The sequence below is a fragment of the Polistes canadensis genome, unplaced genomic scaffold, assembly GCF_001313835.1.
Source record: "Polistes canadensis isolate GaletaPanama2010 unplaced genomic scaffold, ASM131383v1 scaffold_177, whole genome shotgun sequence".
NCBI classification, from domain to species: domain Eukaryota; kingdom Metazoa; phylum Arthropoda; class Insecta; order Hymenoptera; family Vespidae; genus Polistes; species Polistes canadensis.
Genome location: NW_014569724.1, coordinates 83,281 through 91,987, shown reverse-complemented (window position 1 = coordinate 91,987; position 8,707 = coordinate 83,281).

Sequence of the window (8,707 nt, the reverse complement as noted above, 5' to 3'; positions counted from 1 at the left end):
CTTTCCACTCTTTCACTCTTGCTCCATTTCCCTGCGAAAAATCTACCAGCAATGGTTCTCTCTCTCTCTCTCTCTCTCTCTCTCTCTCTCTCTCTCTCACTCTTTTTCTCTTTTTCTCGGTCTTTCTTTTTCTGTACTTTAGTCTCTATCGGATTCAAGAACGTTCCTTCTCGTAAAACAATTTAACTCTGTTCCCTTTGAGAAACCGCTAACACCGTCGATGCGACACGCTCAACTGTAAAAGGGTTTCTTCTTTTCCACTTTTCTTTGATAAAACAAACGTTTCGGCATTATTCTTTTATTCAATGTGTTCCGTCCCATTTTTTTCCTTGGAAATTAACAGCAAGTCTTCTTTTCTTTTTTTTTTTTTAACGTTCAAGTTAGCATTTTGCTTAGAACGTGACGTAAAAATAGTTACAAAAACATTTTTTCATAGTTACTCTTTTATATATTCGTCGTCTCGATCATTTTCTCTTTGTGGAAAAATTCATATTCGGATATATATATTTGTTTACAATAATTACAAAAATTTCACGTTTAGGGTAGTTTACGTTTAGGGTATTAAAAAAAAAAAGAAGAAGAAGAAGAAGAAGAAGAAAATGACGTTATCGTATAAGAAGTCAAATTGTCGGACAATTGACAAACGAGCCGAGGAGATTAAAATCTCTTGGATTCATTCATTACTTTGGTAGAACGCGATCGCATACGTCGGATTTTATCGAATCAGCTGACCTACATAAATTCTTCCGGAAGAACGCTCCAACGAGATTCGAAACGACTTCTAGAGACTCTTCCAAATGTGGATCGGGTTCCTATAAAAAAGAAAAAAAAATAAAAGAAAAAGAAACAGAGTAATGACAGGTATCCCAATCTAAAAAGAATTCCCTCTTCTAACTTTTATCCTCGTAAAAAAGAAAGGAGAGAGAGAGAGAGGCAAAACTAGATCGGATTACGTTTCGGAAATCAGTAAAAAAAAAATAAATCATTTTGGCTCGTCAAACTTTGAAAGGAAATTACGTATATCAAATGGCGGCACGTTATTATATCTTATTTCTCATTGGAATATCCGAAAAAGAAGCACATCCAAATTTATAAATATAATTTCCAACAACCAAATATAGTATTATAGATACAATAAATATAATTAATCTTGTCTGAATATTTTGAAAATTATAACAAAATTAAAATTAAAAAAAAGAAACATAATTGAACGTTGATACGATACCTAGTTACTTTACAATCATTTCGAAATAATTAGAACGTAATAAAGGTAAGAGAGATAGCAATTAATAAGTAGGAAGGCTTCCAACCCGAAAAAGAAAAGACTGTTAGAAGGAATAAATATTGCATGAGAGAGAAAGAGAGAGAGATAGAGAGGAATATAGGTAGGTGGTTGGGTGGATGGGTCTCGTTCCCTCAGAGCAATCCGAGCGGAAGATCTCGTTACGCAGCTTCCACTCGAGCCTGCGGCAGCCCGAACTTTCGCGAATTAAACGAAATGGTGCAAATTTTCACGAGCGAACACGTACCAAGCGCGTGATTCTCTTGTAACTAGTATAACTGGCCGACAGTAGACTACTATAACGCATCCCTGTACTTCCTCTCTCTCTCTTTCCTTCTATTTCTCTTTGGTATCTATCCTAGAGAATGACAATACACGTCGGTCTTTTGGTTTAATTAAAGGCGCACTTCGCCGAATACAACCATACCCTTCCACTTTGCTCTCACACATACACCCGCAGCTTTAGTATCTATCTATCTATCTATCTATCTATCTATCTATCTGTCTGTCTATCTCTTTTGCTTCGTGACACACGTAGAGACACACGTAAAGACAGAGGACTGAAACGTAGGTTGCTTAATGGAACGGTGCGCTGCACCAGTCGTCTGCCACCCCTGTAATGGCATGACACTTTGCACTTGCGCCAGTAGCTCTCGTTAAATAGCACTATCGTCCCTGGGTGGAGAATCCAAAGCCAAATAGCTAGGAGGAGGTAGTGGTGATGGCGGCGGCGGCGGTGGCTACCACCTAGTAGAAGCAACAGTAACAGTAACAGCAGCAGCAAAAGAAAGTAGCGGTGGCAGCTGCTTGCTTGCCAGCAAGTTCGCTTCGTTAAATTTTCCACTAGCTACTACATTCGCCTACTAGACTTTTTACTAAAGCTCCGAAGCCCTCCGGAATAGTAGAAGTGGCTTTACTTCTATCCGAGTTCTATACTTCAACTTTCTTCTTCAGATAAAAGGAATTCACTTCTTCTTCTTCTTCTTCTTCTTCTACTTTTACTTAATTCATTCTTCTATTTCTTTTTTCCTTTTTTTTTTCGTTGTTCATCCGATCGTTAGATTCTTACCACATCCGGTAAAAATTAATCACGTTTCTCTTTAGCTTTCATGAAATATTTTTATTTCTTCGGGTAAGAGAAAAAAATAAAGAAAGAAAGAAAAGAAAAGAAAAAAAGGGAAAGAAAAATCTTTCGAATCGTAAGGTTTAAGCCTTTTCTACATAGATTCAACAAGCGTTTTACCCTTCTTTGCATAAATCCTAAAGCGTTGAAAAAGTTCGAAAAGCTGAGCAACTTTTACGAATATTCCACGAAGACTTTCCCTTCTCGTTGCTATCTCTAAGAACCGTCAAATCTAATGAATATAAACGGAATACCCAGAGTAGTTCCTTTAGGAAAAAGCTGAAAGAGAGAGAGAGAGAGAGAGAGAGAGAGAGAGAGAGAGAGAGAGAGAGAAAGAAAGAAAGATAGCGAGAATCCATGCGTTAAATGCTCTCTTCTTTGCTCAATCGCGTAGCATCCTAGCTACCACCACCAACGAGCTTTGTTTGAATTCCTACTTACAATTCTCTTTCTCTATCTCTATCTTCTTTCTTTTGCTAAGTGGTGGTGGGTGGGTGGGGAGAGGGGAAGGGAAGGGAAGGGAAGGGAAGGGAAGTGGAGGGGTTACCACTGGTATTTCCATTTGAATCAAAGTGGAAGACAAGACCCCCGCGAGACTACCCTCGGGCAGCCTATAAAAATGGAATTAAATTGCTAGACTAGCCAGCTCCGATCCTCTAGTTCTTCCTGTTCCTCTCTTTTTCTTAAACCAACTCGCACCGATACATGATCTTACAAAAAAATACAAAACTGATTGATTTATTTATTTTTATTACATTTTTAACCGAAAATTTTGTTGATATCATCTTAAATCACGTGCAAAATGAAACGGGCATACCTGATTCGTTGTCGTCTCTGTATGTACATATTTTATTTTTATTATTAGATTTTTATGCCGAATTGTTTCGCGGATAACGCGTTGCCATGAGCCGATAATTAATAGTAAATTGATTCGAAATGTTTTTTTTTTCTAGACAAAAATGCTCCCACTCTGTCTTCGTATTTCAATGCTAACGTTTGAGTGTGTGTGTGTGTAAACGAGTAAACAACGGTGGATACTTCTTTGCTCGTGACATAAAACGACGATCGAACGACGTACTCTTACCTTTACTGTCTGCAATTTCGTCCCTTGTCCAAGAACGTGCTTGGTTGGAGCTTCCAATGTCGTAGCTCGCAATTTCTCTCCTTTCTTTATCCAACTTTTCTCAATCTCTCTCTCTCTCTCTCTCATTTTATCTGTATCTCAATCTCATGGCTTTTCTCTACCTATCTCTGTTTCACTTGCCATCAGAATCGGTCGTATTCGATTCGCCGTGATTACTCTTGATTCTTCGTTCGAGAGGAGGTGGAAGTCGTTCGGAGATTCTCAGCTACAAAAGGGAGCTAACTAGGAAGAGAAGGAAAAGGGTCCGAGCAAAGCATTGAGAGGTGGATGGAAGAGGGAGAGAGGAGGAGAGAGAGAGAGGGAAGAGAAGAGAAAAGAGAAGGCAGACGGGATCCACTCGGATCCATTTAAAGGGGGGAACAGAAGCAGAAGCAGCAACAGCAACCACAGCAATGGTTCGCATCTACGGGATACACGGTGATGAGGTTATTCCGTCCACCTCTTCCCTCAGGAAGTGACGTCAGATCTCGACGTAATAAACACAAATATAAGTAGTTCCTGTCCCGACGTGGAAGTAACGCAGCTAGCTCGATGTGATCGAATCCCAACGAAGAGGCTAACAGAGGTTACAGTCTATTTATGCACTATCACCAACACCATACTAATGCTCAACGTTGTCAGGAACGTACTGACGGATCCTACTTCCGAATATTCTTCTCCTACTTTTAACTCGCACCGATGTCTAGTATATGTTATCGTGAAAGATCAAAATTGGATAATGACAAGATTCACATGGTGAAATGTCAACGTATATCAAATACGTCGATGAAAGACAGAATATTTGCTACTGTTCTCGTTTTTCTTGACTCTTTATTTATTTCTGCATCCAAAATTCTATCGATATTTTTGCCAACGGATTAATATTTCTCACAAGATATACAGTTCTAATAGATTTAATGAAAATATTCTTCCCCGAATAATAACTGTTGGCATAGATGCGATCAATAATTGCGTCATTTAACTCGTGTTTAAAAAGTCACAATAGAACGGTTCTTTTGCGTCTATACGTTGCAATATGTATGTTAATCGAATTTTGCATAACAGATAGGCAAGCCCTCTCTAATCCTGGCAGACGTCAATCCTATCCAGACACTCGATGTAACCCAACAACACTGCAGGATTAACAGGATATACGTAGGATATACGTAGTGTATATACGTAGGTATATACATTTGTTCATAGAAAGTTGTACGTTTATAATAGTGAATAGAAGATAATATAAAGGTATGTAGATAGGTTAGATATGTATACGACGTTGACTCGACGTTAGAGACATTAATCTTTATCAGGTTTCTCGTAAAAGCGAGCTTGAGTCCTTTCCTCGGACAAGAAGAAAGAGAAAGAAGCAAAAGAAAAAAATAAAAGAAAAAAGAAAAGAAAAGAAAAGAAAAGAAAAGAGAAGAAAAGGAAAGAAAGAGAGAAAAAAGATCTTCGATCCGTGTTCTAACCAGAGAACAAAGAGTCTCTTTTCTCTCGCACGCGTACACTTTCTTATACCCTATCTCTATTAAAGCTCCTTGGTGAAAGCTCAAAAAGAAGGAAAGAAAGAAAGAAAGAAAGAAAGAAAGAAAGAAAGAAAGAAAGAAAGAAAGAAAGAAAGAAAGAAAGAAAGAAAGATAGGGGTTAAGACCAGGGTAAGTCGCTTATCCTCAGACTAATTTTTCGTCTCTCTTCGCCGTGTCGTTGAAGAGCCCACGGCGGAGTGGGCCGCAAGAAGAAGGGAACTCGTGAGTTAGTTTCCCTTCGAACTAGAAAGAGAAATGAGAGAGCAAAGAAAGAGGGAAAGAGAGAGAGGGGGGAATTATGAAGAGGTAGTGGAGGCCGTGGAAAGACGAGAGCGAGTAACAATTATAAACACCGTGGCAATTACATGCCTTGGGTGCGTGCACTTTCTTCGAGCTCTCCTCTTATTTCCTTTGGTGAATAGCAGCAGGTCGTGAAAGAAGTCCGCAGCCTCTTGAACCGTTTCACCTCAGCGTATCACCACCACCACCACCACCACCACCACCACCACCACCACCACCACCATCACCACCACTACCACCACCACCACCATCACCACCACCAGGGCCATCATCAGTAATAGGCACCAGTAGCTACCGTCGTAATACTACCCTCTACCATCTCGTTCGCGATGCCTGAAATAAAAAGAAAGTTAGAGAGAGAGAGAGAGAGAGAGAGAGAGAGAGAAACAGTAACCCTTTCCTTCTCCTCTGCTCGTAATTGAGCCTCGGATCGTAGAACGAAGAGAGCGACTTGGGTAGAAACGAGTGGCTACTCGGACGCGTCACGTGTGGGATCTCGAGTTTATTTGCATCCCTTCCCATCCCTTTTACCTCTCTTACCATCAGCATCTACCATCTAGCATCCACCACCACTACCACCATCATCACCATTACTACTACTACTACTAGCATTACCACGATGTGGTTTAAAGAGGAGAGTTTAAGGGAAATTGCTCCGCATGAAAGGACACACCTACATCTCTTTCTCTTTCTCTTTCTCTTTCTCTTTCTCTCCGTTACTCGTGTTGTTATCGCGTAGGTGTAACTGAAGTTTGCTGTCGACGATACCGCCGGCTATTTGTCACGATCCACTCTACCACTCTTTGAGAAAGCAAATCCACGAGGATGTGTAGAGAAAATCTCATGGACGTCGTTTCTCGTAGTTGACGTTCGAAGATTAATGTCGAAATCCTATCGATTGTTGAATTTAATTTCAAATGGGAATACACTAAACGTCAAAACTTTGCAATCCTATTGTAAATCTTATATGTAAGAAACGGGATACTTTTGTTAGAAACAATGATAAATTCTTTTTGGAATAACCAAGATCGATTTAATAGTAACAAATAGTAAACGTAAACAATAAAAGTTCCTGTCATCGATCTACAAACGCGATAAGACCAATTATACGAAAATCCATGCGTTCCTCAGAAGGTTTCCCCCTGCGTGTGATCAATCCTTCACCAACATACTAACGTGTTTACACGTTCAAGATCTTCCAATTATTTTATACACAATTATATTGTAATTATAATCGATGATCGTGATTTTTTATCTAGTAGATTTCTCGTATCTTTAACGTTATCTTTAGGATAACCAATGGTTACTCGAATGAACTCATTCAAATGCACATCTACACTGAATTGAGAAATCTAAAAAGAGATTTTCTTTTTTTTGAAAAACGGACACATGTCCGAATATTTTTCTAAAAGAAAAAAAAACCTGAACGCTAATAACTCCCATTATCCGTTCTTATATTTCATTTGGAATGTAAAAAATGCGAGGAAAAAAATGTATCCAGAGAAATTTGTACAGACTCGAGTTTGTACACACGTCTCGATGTGTATTTAGCGGAGAATGTGCTCGAACCTCCTTAGGTTCTCGTCGATGGAGACGAACACGAAGGTGGGACATAGATAAATGTTGGCAAGCCACGACGGGGATTGGACCAAACCAGATAGGAGACAGAGAAAGCAAGAGAAATGAGAGAGTGTTAGTAGGTAATAGTAGTAGTAGTAAAGTTGAACTGGTACCGATGAGGAAAACAAAGCGTACGGCCACGGAGACAAATCGGAGTTCACTCCCTCGGGTTTTTCCTGGGTGATAGAAGGGCCAGGGTGGGTGGTGATGGTGAATAGGATGGAAGGTTCAACGGGAGTGCATCGATGCGAACCAATCGAAATTTCAATGCTAACTGACGAGTGTACGATCTTGATACGAATCCGATCGATATTGGCAATATGCCCGCATAGTCCTAATCGACACGTTACGACTGCGAAAGAGATTGAAATTCTGCTCAGTTATAGCGTTTTCTCGCAATTTATAACAAATTGTCTACCGAGTTTGATCATAATTATTATGCACGCGTACCTAGGTTCGATCGAAAAATTTCCAACTTTGGACAGACGCAACTCACTCACCTCTCATCGTGTGTGTCCTATTTAATTAACCAGATTGGATATTTATATTTGCGTTAACGTTAACTGTATCTCTCGAGTATTTGAGAAAAATTCATTTACGAGCATTCAAAAATTGAATATTTCTGAGATAAAAAAAAGTAAACTAACAGTTATTAATATGTCAAAAGCATTTCATTGTCGTAACAGGAATCCAGAAATAATGATCGCAAATCTGTGTTATAACATATCATGTTTGAAAAAAGTATACGATATAAGACGATAATAAAAAAGGGAATGAAGTTAAAAATGAAAATGAGTTAAGAAAAGAAACGTGTCAACTGAATTTGTCGTAGTAGAGAAAACTAGACTCTTGGAATAGTTCCATTTTTTGCCATTCGCGTGTTTTCACGAAACGTATCGAGGTAATACCCATCTCTACTTTCTTTCTTCCCCCTTGGCGTGCCCATACCCACGCCCATGCCCATGCCCATGCCCTTGCACGAGCTGGTTCCCTGTTTCTTTCTCTTTACGGTCACAGAAAGGATAGCGCGAACGCGTATTCCTCATATTTTATTCCGGCTTCTTCCCTGCTTTTTATTGCGGTTTGACTCGAACCCGAGACGCGGCTGGCTTGCACCAGCACCAAGTCGCAATTTCAGTCTCACTCGCTGTTCAACCCGTCGGGGATCCTTTTGCTGCTACCTTTCTCTCCCTCTCTCTCTCTCTCTCTCTCTCTCTCTCTCTCTCTCTCTATCTCTCTCTCTCTCTCTATCTCTCTTCCTCTAACTCGATTCCGTCCATTTTCTTTTAAACCAGAGTTGTTGGAATTACATAAGCAAAAGAAAAAAAAGACAAATTCACCATGGGGGAAAATTCACGCTCCGCGTAGGGAATAATGATGGGAGAGAGAGAAAAAACTTATTCTATCTTTTATTTACTTCGCTGATCCAAATTCTCACAGGTTTCGTCTTTTTTTCTTGAGAGAGAGATAGAGAGAGAGAGAGAGAAACCATGATTTTCATGATTTACACCAAATCTTACGTTATAGTCTTGTTTTTTCTTTTCTTACGGTTAGTCATCGATCTTTCATTTCTATACCCGTAGAAATATTTTAACGCTTGCTCAAAACATATTTTCGTTGCAATTCCGCATGTCTTTTTATTCATCCTTTTACCTGACTTCTCTGCAAACACTTTTTCACACCTATCCCCAATACTATCAAAGAGTAGAATTAAAAATACATTATTGTTGTTT